The sequence below is a fragment of the Oryx dammah genome, unplaced genomic scaffold (assembly GCF_014754425.2).
Source record: "Oryx dammah isolate SB20612 unplaced genomic scaffold, SCBI_Odam_1.1 HiC_scaffold_29, whole genome shotgun sequence".
Lineage (NCBI taxonomy): Eukaryota > Metazoa > Chordata > Mammalia > Artiodactyla > Bovidae > Oryx > Oryx dammah.
Window position 1 is genome coordinate 76,110,374 of NW_024070213.1, and position 14,607 is coordinate 76,124,980.

At 36.3% G+C, this 14,607-nt stretch overlaps 1 protein-coding gene across 1 annotated transcript in view; it reads right to left on the bottom strand.

The window, feature by feature from the left end:
* SLC2A13 (solute carrier family 2 member 13) overlaps positions 1-14,607 on the bottom strand; it is a 515,526-nt gene that overhangs the window by 39,189 nt on the left and 461,730 nt on the right. The window lies entirely within an intron of this gene.

Sequence of the window (14,607 nt, forward strand, 5' to 3'; positions counted from 1 at the left end):
ATTAGAAACAGAGCCAAAAAAAAAAAAAAATTGGCAGGTGAAGTGAGATGGGAGATTTTACATTGCCCCCTACCCGCCCCGCTATCCCCCACCACAGAAGAGATATTTGTGGAAATATGTGGTATTTTTCTTTACAAAGAGTAAAGCAATTGGTAGCAATGGACAAAAGTGGAGGATGGGTTTGGGTAGGACTCTGACATATCTTGAAGGAGGGGACTTGGCACATTTGCCTGTATTTGCAGAGTTGTCTAGGAGGTCATCTCTAGTGCCCCGTGACAGGGACTATTCTGGCAAATGAAGAAGTAATGGACAGACTGAGATTATGAGTGTTGCATGAACATGTGACCTGGGAATTACTAAATGTCTGGGTTCTAGCTTGGATCCTAGGTAAACTTGTACTCTGTGGAATTAGGATAACCATGGTCATGGAAGTATGCCTAAAAATAAGGCCAAAGTCTTAGTTCAGTTCAGTCGCTCAGTTGTGTCCGACTCTTTGTGACCCCGTGGACTGCAGCACGCCAGGCTTCCCTGTCCATCACCAACTCCCGGAGTTTACTCAAACTTTTGTCTATTAGATGAAGACAAATTTTAGGGTGAGAAGCACATACTTAAAAAAGGAAGGCTTGTTATGCTTTTATTAAAAAGTAAAAGGTACTCTCCTTTTGAGAAAAGCTTGAGTTTACCTTGGGTAGCAGTTTTTCCAAAAGGACCCTTGTGGTTGATAATAGGTCTCAAAGTTCTATCCTTTAAAATACAGGAGGTCTCAAAGCATCTGAAATACATTCTAAGCATACATTGGCATATACAGAGAGAACACAAAATTCAGAGGTGTATCCTCAGAGATGGTAAGATTAGTGTGGCTGCCTGATAATAACATAGAAAACCAAATGTCACAAAGTTTTAGGAGTTGGAGAAACTTCAGACAGAATATAGGCTCAGCTTTGTTGAGTGAATCATTTTATACTATCCTCACATACCCTATGTGGAGTGTGGGAGGTAGCTGAAGAGGTTAAACATAGTATCTAAATCCTTTCTCTCCTATAAAAGGTAAAAGATTATTCTCTTTGGAAAGTGAGTGCTACTTAAATTTGAGATTGAAGTAAATAGGCTACTCTGGGCTTCTTTTTGGTCCTATCTGGCTTTGCTCTTGCCTTAGTACTTCTAATAGCAGGAATTTTTATAGGAGTCAAATCAGTCACGATTATTCTGTAAATTTTTTCTTCTAAAAAAGTTAAAATTAGGGTCTTATACTAAAACAGTACTATCAACCTGGATGTTAAGATAAATTTCTGATCTATATATCAGGAATGACTTGATCTGGTTAAAAGCTACAGAGGAAATGAAGACAGATTTGGGCATATGGCCAATTTTGTACAGAGGTTGACAGGACAAACTGTGGAATAGGACAGACCTAAGCTTGAATTGTAGCTTAACTACTTACTGGCTTCTACCAATGATATTTAGCAAGCTATTTAACCTGGGGCTTGCTACCTTCCTTTAAAATCAGGCAATACAATTATTATTTTTATAAAAATAACAGTAATCAGTCTTGCTATAATAAAATGCATGTATTTGGCAGGCTGGGGTCCAAAACCAAAAAAGAATATTTTTTTTTCTTCTAGAAAATGCTATACATTGCAATATTTCCTTGTGGATATGATAGGCTTTCTTTTTTTAATATAAATTTATTTATTTTAATTGGAGGTTAATTACTTTATAATATTGTATTGGTTTTGCCATATATCAACATGAATCTGCCACAGGTATACAAGGAGAAGGAAGTAACATCATCTGGATTCCTAAGGCATTATTTTTTCCTTCAGCTCATTGTATTTATTTATCCCAGTCACAATCTCTTTGTTAATCTGTTAGTAAATTGTTATTCTTCCTTAGCTTTCTCTTTAGTCATTATTGAAACAAGCTTCTCCTTCATGTAATCATGAATGAACTTATTGGTATTTATGTACAGTAATGTAAGCATTGTCTTTGAGACCATTATCATAAATTTTAGGATGAAAATGAAGAAATAGCAAGGGTAAGAGACAAGAGAAGGTGGCCTGTGGATAAATAAATGAATCATGCTGCCCAGTGAATGGAAACAGTTGAGAGACTTAGCTCATATTTCCTTCATCTAAAAATAAAAAAGGACAAATTCATCAAGTTTATTGACGCAAAACTTACATTTGCTAGCCATGAGTCCACCAAGTGAGAAGTACTATTATTTACTAAATGTACGAGTTTTACTGGTAAGATAATATGTGATACTGTTACATGTAATAGGGTTCATTCATCATAGAAATTTGACCAAAATATGAGTATATATCATAAGAACAATTACATAGTAATCAAAATAATATTCTATTATACATTCTTCAGTTTAGTTCAGTTCAGTTGCTCAGTTGTGTCCGACTCTTTGTGACCCCGTGAATCGCAGCACGCCAAGCCTCCCTGTCCATCACCAACTCCTGGAGTTCACTCAGACTCGCGTTCATTGAGTCAGTGATGCCATCCAGCTTCATAAAAAGTATTACACTTTTTGGAGATTTATGTACATTCAAATGAACTAGTCATAATTTTCTGTATGTGCAAAAGAATTAGGAAGCATCTAGAGCTTTCCTAAAAATACTCAAGCTTGCCTGTTTATGTCTGTAGTGATATAATGCTACTTATCTTTTTAATAAGCACAATTAGCAGAATGCTGACATCTATTAGAAAGCAGCTCAACAATCAAAGCTGCCCTACAGACTAAATATTCAAACTTTTCCTTGAATTACTCATCTACATTCATCCTCATCATTAAATAACTATTTTGGTTTACTTCCTTAGAGTTCTTTTCCCATTGTGCATGACCACATGTCATTGTGTATGACACCATGTGACCCCATGGACTATAGCCCTTAAAGGTTCCTCTGTCCATGGGATTCTCCAGGCAAGAATACTGGAGTGGTTGCCATTTCCTTCTCCAGGGGGTCTTCCAGGCCCAGGGATTGAACTCACATCTCTTAGGTCTCCTACATTGGCAGGCAGATTCTTTACCACCAGTACCACCTGGGAAGCCCTTCTTTTCCCATACATATTAAAAAATCTAGTTTGTGTGTGTGTGTGTGTGCATGGACAAATAAAGTTAGTTTCAGTGCTATAACTGTTTTATAGCCTGTTATCATACATACAAAGAACTTATAAAATATTTATGTATACTTTAAAAAACAATAATAAGATAATCACTGATATACTCATCCACCAGATTAAGAACTACTTCAGTAGTAGATTTTAGATGTCTCTTGACCACTTTCTGATTGTATCCCCTCCCTTGGCCCACAGATAGTGACTATCATTAATTCTGTGATAATCATGCTGTCTCTCTGTATAATAACTATCTATACATGCATTCTTAAAAAATAAATAGCTTGGTTGTACCTGATTTTGAATTTTATATAATGGGATACCACATGTTTTCTTTTATGACTTGCTCCATTCTTTAATTGGAGAAGGCAATGGCACCCCATTCCAGTACTCTTGCCTGGACAATCCCATGGACGCAGGAGCCTGGTAGGATGCAGTCCACGGGGTTGCAAAGAGTCAGACACGACTGAGCGACTTCACTTTGACTTTTCACTTTCATGCATTGGAGAAGGAAATGGCAACCCACTCCAGTGTTCTTGCCTAGAGAATCCCAGGGATGGGGGAGCCTGGTGGGCTGCTGTCTATGGGGTCACACAGAGTTGGACACAACTGAAGCAACTTAGCAGTAGCAGCCAGTCTTTAATATTAAGCTTTTGAGAGTCATCCATGTTGATTCCTTTAGCTTATAGTTCATTTTCAATGGTCAATAGTATATATTTATATGAATATACCGATTTACCCATTCAACTATTTTCCCCCCAGTTTTAAAAACTGCATATAATGCTGCTATGAACATATTCCTAACATGTTCCCTGATGCATGTGTCTAAGAAGTTCTCTACTAGAGGAAGCAGAATTGTTGGATGATAGATACATGCACAGTCAACTTCACGGATAACTTCTAAGGAGTTGCACCAAATTTAGATTCTCCCCAGCTGCAGACAAGGGATAGATGTGAACTGAACCTAACCAGTTTTTTTTTTAAATCATCTGCTTCTATGGTAGAGGAAAGTGGTTATCCATTTTAGTTTTAATTTGCATTTATTTAAAATCTAGAGCACTTTTTCCATACTTTTATTGGTCATTCAAGTAACTACTTTTTAAAGTGTCTGTTCTTCCCCATTTTTCTTATTTTTATTTTTCCAATTAGTTCACAGAAACCCTAGGTAAATTGTAGATTAGGGCTACTCAAAGGAAATATAATGTGAGCCACATATATAATCAAAAATTTTCTAGTAGCCACATTTAAAAAGCAAAAGGAAACACATGAAATAAATTTTAGTAATATATTTTACTTAACTGAATATATCTAAAATATTTTCATCTTCAGTTCAGTTCAGTCGCTCAGTCATGTCTAGCTCTTTGCGACCCCATGAATCGCAGCACGCCAGGCCTCCCTGTCCATCACCAACTCCCGGAGTTCACTCAAACTCACATCCATCGAGTTGGTGATGCCATCCAGCCATCTCATCCTCTGTTGTCCCCTTTCTTCCTGCCCCCAATCCCTCCCAGCATCAGAGTCATTTCCAATGAGTCAACTCTTCGCATGAGGTGGCCAAAGTACTAGAGTTTCAGCTTTAGCATCATTCTTGCCAAAGAACACCCAGGGCTGATCTCCTTTAGGATGGACTGGTTGGATCTCCTTGCAGTCCAAGAGACTCTCAAGAGTCTTCTCCAACACCATAGTTCAAAAGCATCAATTCTTCAGTGCTCAGCTTTCTTCATAGTCCAACTCTCACATCCATACATGACCACTGGAAAAACCATAGCCTTGACTATTGGCAAAGTTATGTCTCTACTTTTGAATACGCTATCTAGGTTGGTCACAACTTTCCTTCCAAGGAGTAAGCGTCTTTTAATTTCATGACTGCATCTTATCAGAGGACTAGATTGTTGGATAGCATCACCAACTCCATGGACATGAGTTTGAGCAAGCTCTGGGAGTTGGTGATGGACAGGGAAGCCCGGCGTGCTGCAGTCCATGAGGTCGCAGAGTTGGACAAGACTGAACAACTGAACTGAACTGAAAATATTTTCACTTCAACATGTATTCAATATAAAATTTTTAAGAAGATATTATACTTCTTTTCTTTTTTTTACTAAGTCTTTGAAATTTGGTTTTCATTTTACATTTACAGCACATCTCAGTTAAGACGAGACAAATTTTAAGTGCCAAAGCCACAGTGGCTTGTGGCTACCCTATTAGGTAGCACAATTCTAAATACTAAGACTTTGCCAAGTATATATATTGTACATATTTTCTATCACTGTAGGGCTTCTTTTTTCACTTTCTTTAAGGTATTCTTTCATGAATCAAAGTTCAGAAATACATCTATAATCTCCATTATGGTCTGTATTTTCTAGAACTGGTTTAAAAAATCCTTCATGTTTCCTGTGTCATAAAGATATGTAACTATATTTTCTATTGAAAGCTTTAAAGTTTGCAAAGAGCCTGGTTATATATATAGAAGGTCCAATGGAATTAACAAAAAAAAAAGTTACTAGAATATATGTATTTAGCAAGGTTATCTTTTTAAGATTAACATATAAAATTCTATTTCTACATACAAAAACAAACCATTGGAAATTAAGAGCAATTCCATTAATGACAGCATCCAAAATATGAAATATTTAGAAATAAATTTGACAGAAATGTGCAAGGTGTATATACTAACAACTACAAAACACTGCAGAAAAATTAAAGACTAAAGAAATGCAGAGATATACTCTGTCCATTACTAAAGATAGCAGTTTCCCCCAAATTGATCTGTAAGAGTCAACACAAAACCCAGTTAAAATCTAGCGGGCTTCTTGTAATAAATAAGCTGATTCTAACATTCATATGGAATTGCCAAGTCATCTTTGCTTCCATCTTAGTCTCCAGAGTGGGGTTCTGGTACAGTCTTTGGAGATGATGTGTATTTGTACATCCCTCAGAACCTTTTTGATATGAAGCCACACAAAGTGTTCTCTATAGAGGCAACTTTGTTCTGACTTCTGGGATGGACTCTGCCTTGAGTAAATGGGCCTGGCATCTCAGACATTTCTGTCAGAAATTCAGCTTTGAACATTCCTCCAAATGCTGTTCATTCATCTGCTCTTCTCATTAAATGTATAATTTCTAGCGTCATTGGGTATAAATTCTAGGGTCATCCTTTCAAAACAAATGATCCCAGAACATTATCTCAGAACAGAAGCAAAAGGAAACTTTAACCCTTACATTAACCCCCATTCTAGTAACTTTGTCTCAATAGGCCCATTAAGGCCGGCAGATGCTAGACTCTGTCCTCCTTGTATTTAAGGGGACCGGCTTTGGGGAACTGTCAACATTTTCTGCTCTGATTTACACCACCTCCTCGTTCTCTGGTACTGAGAAACTAACCCTCTCCCTCTAACTCCCTCTTTTGAACCAACATTTCCTAGAAGAGGACATAATGGCCTGTGATGGTCAAACTGCAAGGAAGACATCTCCTTTCTGTAAGACACCTGCCTGACCAACACCTATCATCCTTGCAGCTGGCATATGGCTGCTTTTATCTTTCCTGTATAAAATCTTCACCTTCATTTTCAGAGAGAAACTTCCATTGGCTGTTCTCCCTGTGGCAACTGCTTGAATAAAGTACCTTTTCTGTTACATTTTGAGATTTAAAGAATTTCTGAGAAACTGACAGCCCTTTACTATGACTCTTGAAAGATATTTTCAATGAACAAAGAATTATAAGTTGATGTCTATTTTCTCTCAGCATATTGACAATATAATTCAATTCTCTTCTGGATTCTGTTGAAAAATAAGCTGTTAATCTAATTGTTTTTGCCTTGAAAAATGATTTCTTTTTCTACCTTTATTAGCTGTTTTTAAGATTTTTTTTTCTCTCTGTTGTTTAGCAGTTTCACACTAAGATGTTTTATTGTGGATAGCATCTTATACTGCTGGGGATACTTTCTTAAATCTGTAGATTCAAATATTCTGGAATATTCTCAGTTATATTTTCAAATACTGTCTCTTCCCCATTCCCTCTGTTTTCTCCTTCTAGCACTCCACTTTGAAATTTATCAGACTTCTTATCCTAATACATTTTATATTCTGATCTCTTTCTCATATTTTTTCATCTTTTTGTTTCTTTAGACTTTGTTAAGGATACATTTTAATATCTGTCTTCCAGTTCATCAATTCTACTAAGTCAAATCTGTTAATAAATCTAAAACCAAATTTTTAACTTAATGTATATTTCTTTTCTAGAATGTTATAATTATTTTAAAAATCTGTCTATTCCTTGTTCATATTTTCAATTCTCTTTTATTTTTAAAATATATTAATTGTGATTATATATATGTAGATATATATATCTAGAAAAAAAAAAACCTAATACCTGAAACCTCTGCAGGTAATTGCTGCTGTCCTGTGTTTCTTTGATGCCTATTCAGGTGGCTAGTATCCTTAGATGTTTTATGATTTGGTCTGTGAACAGTTTGTTTTCCTTGGAATTTTACCTATGTGAATGATTTCAAGTTTTGATTGAGGTTGATATTTCCAAAGAGAATTCACATTTGCTTCTGGTAGACCCAAGGGGGCTGCTGTAAAACCAGGACCCACTTTAGATTAAGACCTTAGCTGGAGGTTTTACAGACATAGGGAGCATGAATTCAGGCTGAAGGCACATGAAGGGTTGACTTCTGGTTCTTGGAGTAGAGTGGTTTCTCTTTTATCCACTTAAGGGTTGAGAAAGGAAAGTTGTCTTGTATTTTTCTGCATGGGAACAGTTTTTTCTTTTACAACAGCCTTATTAAAATATAATTCACATGCCATAAAATTCATCATTTTCAAGTATATAATTCAGCGTTTTTTTTTTTTTAAAGTATATTCAGAGTCGTGCCACTATCATCGCTATCTAAATTTGGAATACCCCACAAAGAATTTTTATCACCCCACTCTCGTTAGCAGTCTCCTCAATCCTGCCTCCTTCTAGCCACTGACAACCATAAATCTACTTTCTGTCTCTAGAGATTTGCCCATTATGGGCACTTCACGGAATCATATAGTATGTCACCTTTTCTAACTGGCTTCTTTCACTTAAAATAATGTTTTCAAGGTTATGCATGGCAGCTCTCATATTTCATTTACTCTCACAGTGCAGGGTATAGACCTTAACATTCTAACTTTATCTGAATGTGACAAAGTTATTAAGTTTTAACCATTGGAATGTGAGCAGAAATAAGGTATATGACTTCCAGGTCATTTTCTTGAAAGACAGCTGCTTGCTGTCTGTTCCTTTTTCCCCATTCCCATGGGCTGGCACAAAGTGATGGTAATGGTGAGTTGGCTGAAACTATGTAGAAAGTATTATTCTTCAAATTAACAGAGAAAGAGAGTAGAGACCTATGTCCCTTGACCATGCTGTGGTGCAGAGTTACAATATTTAGTACCTCTGGAACATTGAAATTGACTGAAATAAACTTTATTTAGATAGATCATTTGGTTACAACATGTAATCTGTATACTAAATAACATAATTAATAGGTAGCATCTTTTATTTTATCATTTGTTTACTGGATATTATTACAATATTTTAAATAATAATAATGCTTCCGTGAACCTTGACTTCCTCTCCAATTATTTCCTTACTACACATGTCTAGAAGTGGGGTTGTTAATCATAGGTTGAGAACATTATTAAATCTCTAGATAAGTACTGACAAATTTCCATTTAGAAAGATGGTTTGTTTTACTCTTGACAGTGCAGTAGATTGCTTTTTTACTTAAAACTTAAAAAATTACCTAAAAATTTTATTTGATACATTGCTTAGGATAAATATAACTAACTAATGAATAGTGAAAACTATTCATTTTTATTATTTGTATCAGTTCTGATGCTAAGAAAACAACATATACCTCTTCAAGGAATTTAAAGTAAGCATGCAAGCATACCTAAGCCTTTCAACTGGGAAACAATGGTAAAATTGTATTATGTTTGCAATATAATTATCTTTAAGTACATTAAAAAATGACAACATTTTCAGCATACACTGAACTTATTTTGGATTTCTGACTTGCATTTCCTGAGCTATAATTATAATGTTATTTTCCCATTTCAGCTCAATATTTTCTCATTTATATTATGGTTTGTCATTATGTTATCGTTCAGAAAATGATTTTCTGTTTTCATAAACAACAGTAATATGTAAAAAATATATAAGTGGTGATTAGACACAAATGAGGAACTAGTCCAGTAACCCAGCTCCTCTTATAGCTAAATACTTCAATTTGTTTTACATAGATGATGAAGACAATTGCCTAATTTTTGTTGTCTCATATTGGTAGCTTTTATTCTGTGAGAATGATAAACATAAAAAAGACAATTTAATCATATTCCCAATACAAGTGTGCTCTAAAATAAAAAAGTTAATGGATACATGTTATATGCTAATTATGGTAGATATAGGCTGCTGCTGCTGCTGCTAAGTTGCTTCAGTCGTGTCCGACTCTGTGCGACCCCATAGACGGCAGCCCACCAGGCTCCACCATCCCTGGGATTCTCCAGGCAAGAATAGTGGAGTGGGTTGCCATTTCCTTCTCCAATGCATGAAAGTGAAAAGTGAAAGTGAAGTCGCTCAGTTGTGTCTGACTCTTCGCGACCCCATGGACTGCAGCCTACCAGGCTCCTCCATCCATGGTGTATACTTTTGAGTATGTGTCTATGTAGCCTATATCTACACTTTTGAGTATGTGTCTAGGTAGCCTATATCTACAAAAGTATACACTCGGGTCTGTAAAAATATAAAAGCTATTGTTTTTGATTAAAATCTACTCACATGTGATTTTTATTTGGAGTTGTAGGCAGCAGGCTGCAAGATGTCCCCCAGTGATTCCACTTCCTGGCACTCATGCCCCAGTGTAGTTTCCTCTGAATAGGGTTAACATGTATAACTAATGGGCTTCCCTGGTAGCTCAGATGGTAAAGAATCCACCTGCAATGCAGGAGACCCTGGTTCGATTCCTGAGTTGGGAAGATTCCCTCTAGAAGGGATAGGCTACCCACTCCAGTATTCTTGCCTGGAGAATTCTGTGGACAGAGGAGGCTGGCAGGCTATAGTCTGTGGGGTTGCAGAGTTGGACACAACTGAGCGACTTTCACTCACAATATTGTGGAATAATAGAATATGACTTCTGAAGCCAGTTCATGAAATATCTGACTCCTGCCTGTCTGTCTTTTGGATCACTTGTTCTGGGGAAGCCAGATGCCGTGTCATGGGAACACTCAAGCTGCCTGAAGGGGAGCTACACAGGAAGAGAAACTCAGGCATCACTGACAACAACCAGCATTAACTTGCCAGATATATGAGTGAATCACCTTAGAAGTGAATTCTTCAGCTCCAGTTATGACTTCAAATGACAGCAGTCTATGAACATCACTGAGCTAGAATCTCTCAAGCTATTTCTGGATTCTGACGCATATAAACTATATGGCACCATAAATGTTTATTGTGTGAAGCTGCTAAATTTGGGGGTTTTATAATATAGAAATAGATTACTAATATAGAGGCTTTTGAATATAAAATGAAGATCAATTAATCTTAATAAGAAATTGAAAGGCAAAAGAAGAAACTTTTACAGTAAATTAAAATCTATATTTCCAATGGGCTTTTGAATATGAAATGAAGATCAATTAATCTGAATAAGAAATTGAAAGGCAAAAGAAACCTTTACAGTAAATTAAAATCTATATTCCCATGTAACTTTTAATTCATCAAAAATTTACAATATACTATTATGTATAAGAGCCCGTTAATTTTTTCACACTGTAGAGCCTGTGCTTCACTCCTATGTAGGTCCTCTAGCCTTGCCTTCTGAGTTCAGCCTCTTTACAAGGTACCTGCATATACTTCCAAGGAATACCCTAGGCTAGTGCTAAAGTAGCAGACTTATAGGACACATCACCTCTACTCAAGGTTTTCCTAAGCTTTTAGAACATTTCCCATGGTACCTTTGTATAAACATAAAAATCTCTCACACCCCTTTATACTAAATGAAGTTCAAATACTCTATAAATGGCCCCCAAAATAAATTGAGGTTATGAAAATGTCTTTAAACTACATGCAATCTCATCACCCTTACCCCCCATTCCCATCTCAGGGAACGTACAACCATCTGGAGACTTATCTTAATTTTGAACATTAGCACCCCCAATGTACACTTTTTCAGGGTCACTGCCATTGGCTGAGCAAGGCAAATAAAGGAAACAAGTATGATAGCTCAAAAAAAAAAAAATCTTGAGATACAAGGAGTTCATGGGTCAAAAAGACTGAACAAATCAAGGATACAAGTTGGTCTGTACAACTAATAGCAATTCAAAAGGTGGAGATGGATGTCAGTGACATGCAGTAACTAAGTGCATTTAAAAGCCTATCATAAAAAAAAATGCACAGAGACAAAGAGGAATATAATATCTTCCCACAACTAAAGTCTGACTATTGAGGAGCATTTGTTGAGCCATGAGTTCACATTATCCAGAAAGAAAATTGGTAGACCTTTCAGTTCACTGGTCTACAGAGAATCAAATTTATAACAGCATAATTTCTAACCTGTCTGAATTGTTAAAGTAAGAATTTGTTCCTGATCTGTACTAAAGAAGCTGTTATATACAAAATATATAATCAAGATAGATGCCAGTTTTTTCTTCAATTCCACAAAAAACAGATTGTTGTGAAGAAAACTTATACACAGTACTTATCATGATATTTAGTTGGAAGTATTCCAATCTTAGTACACAGAGAAATCAGGGAAATTCTAAAACTGCCTCTGAGCTTCCCGCACCAGCTATACAACTTTAAATCCCTGGCATTTGTACAGAAAGGTAATTGATACTGACATGTTCTGAATGCGAATTGTAAACTAAGAAAAATTTGTGGGCAAAGTCTTATCTGAAAATAATATAAACAGAAAGCAACTTATTCTCAGTAAGATTAGGGAGGCCCATTCCCAAAGGAGGCTCTATGGGTAGCAGAGTCATAGACAGAAAAAGTCCCTTAGAGATGATGACAATCTACTTGAGAGGCTGACCTTTTGGCATAGCCTAATTTCCTTTGGCACAAAGATAAGATTTAAAATTGGTAGTATTCCACTATGAGATTATTTCAAAAGTCAGATAGTTGACCCCATAATTGACTCCCCTCCCTCCCCAATATTTTCTTTTGTCTTTAGCTGAAGCTGAAGATGTTATTTAAGTGAGGGGTTGGACCATTTTAAGGAGTTACTCAGTTTTCCTAGGTGTCTTCTATGTTGCAAGTGGGTACACATATTATTACATTTCTGTTTTTTTTTTTTTTTCCCCCAAGCTGAATAAAATTACTGCTGCTGCTGTTGCTAAGTTGCTTCAGTCGTGTCCAACTCTGTGCGACCCCATAGATGGCAGCCCATCAGGCTCCCCCGTCCCTGGGATTCTCCAGGTAAGAACACTGGAATGGGTTGCTATTTCCTTCTTCAATGCATGAAAGTGAAAAGTAAAAGTGAAGTCCCTCAGTCGTGTCCGACTGTTCGCGACCCTATGGACTGCAGCCTACCAGGCTCCTCTGTCCATGGGATTTTCCAAGCAAGAGTACTGGAGTGGGGTGCTAGAGTAGGAATATTCATGGAAGGTAGCAGTGCTGAGAGAAACAGGATTTAATTGGGAGTCAGCTGCCTTACCTTCTTGTTCTAGCTTGACCATTAATTAGTTGGCTTTGTCAGTCAACACATTATTTAAAATGACTGAAATTCAGTTTTCTTATCTATAAAATGAAAGAACTAGGATCTAGGAATTATTAGTTGGAGGACAGTCAATATTGTGTTGAGGAAGATTCCCAGGCTGCTTGGGCCTCATTAGGAAAGCAGACTATAACCAAATAGTAATGTGTGCCAGGGTAAGACATGGTGAAGAAATGGCTGGAGAAGGGCACATTACTACCCTTGGACTCAATCATTTTTAAGAGCACTTACAACTATAAGATTCTATCACTATTCATTGAATATAACTAACCAGAAAGCCCATGACAGATCATTACAACAAAATACACATTTAGGAAATATAAAGAGCTAAGTAATGAACAGATGGAAAATTCTTTATTGTTAAAGACTTATTTGAAGAGACCATGATTATTTTAAAGCAATCGTTAAAAATGAAAAGTAAACTCAATGGTAGGGACTAGGTCGTGTAGATAAAAACCTAAGATCATGATCAGAACATGGTCATTCATTTCTTAGACCTGAGGCAATATTATGCCTATCAGGTATAATATCCGGCACTTCATTAAAATGATGTATACTTTACCTGTCATACCATTGTAAAATTCTAAATAGCTACAGCACCATTTAAAAAAACACTGTAGGCTTTACCACCTAAATTAAAAGAAAATGCAGTAAGAAAGAGCTCTGGCAATTGACTGTCACATTTTTAGTCCATGTTTTTGCTGCTGTTATTGGGGAGATCATTAACCTATTTCTTAATTATTGTGCATTAACAAAAACTTAGTTAAAATGTACATTAATAAAACAACCAACTAGAAAATTTTTAGAGTGATTTTTTGTCTAGAATAATTTACACATTCATAAAAATATTTTAAAGTGCATTCTGATAAAGTTGTAAAATTATATAAGTATAGGGAAATTATAGAAGTTAATAAATTCAAATTCATTTCCTCTTATGACCCTTGGTACTCAGTTATCTGACCATAGTGGATTAACTGTTCTTGGATCAAGGTTACAGTAAAATCTAGCAGCAAGATAATATACTAATGATAAATTTCAATATCACTGAGATTTTCCAGATATTAAAAGCTAGTTAGTCCATATGATAGTTTTGAACTTTACTGGAACTCTGAAAAGAATAAAATAAAATTGTTGCTAAAAAAAAAAAATAGGTAAAATCTGCCTTCATATGTTCTTGGCAGCCTTGATGATATTAATCTTTTTCTCCTATAATAAACAATATCATCAAACATCATTTTGTATTATGTAAACAAAAATATGTCATTTAAGGGCTTTTGGTCCCAGAAGCCATCTTCGAGCATCTGAATGGGAAGAATATTTTTCTTGCTTCAACCCTGGGATTTCTTTGGAAGGAATGATGCTAAAACTGAAACTCCAGTACTTTGGCCACCTCATGCGAAGAGTTGACTCATTGGAAAAGACTTTGATGCTGGGAGGGATTGGGGGCAGGAGAAGAAGGGGACGACCGAGGATGAGATGGCTGGATGGCATCACTGACTCGATGGATGCGAGTCTGGGTGAACTCCGGGAGATGGTGATGGACAGGGAGGCCTGGCGAGCTGCGATTCCTGGGGTCGCAGAGAGTCGGACAGGACTGAGCGACTGAACTGAACTTGAACTGAAGCTAATCCTTTAAAATTCTGATTGTGGGTTTACTTTTATATCTATTAAATGCATACATATGATATTTGAGATTTTCTGGCTTTAGGGATAGGGTAAGTCTTTCTGGAATATCTTTGACCTT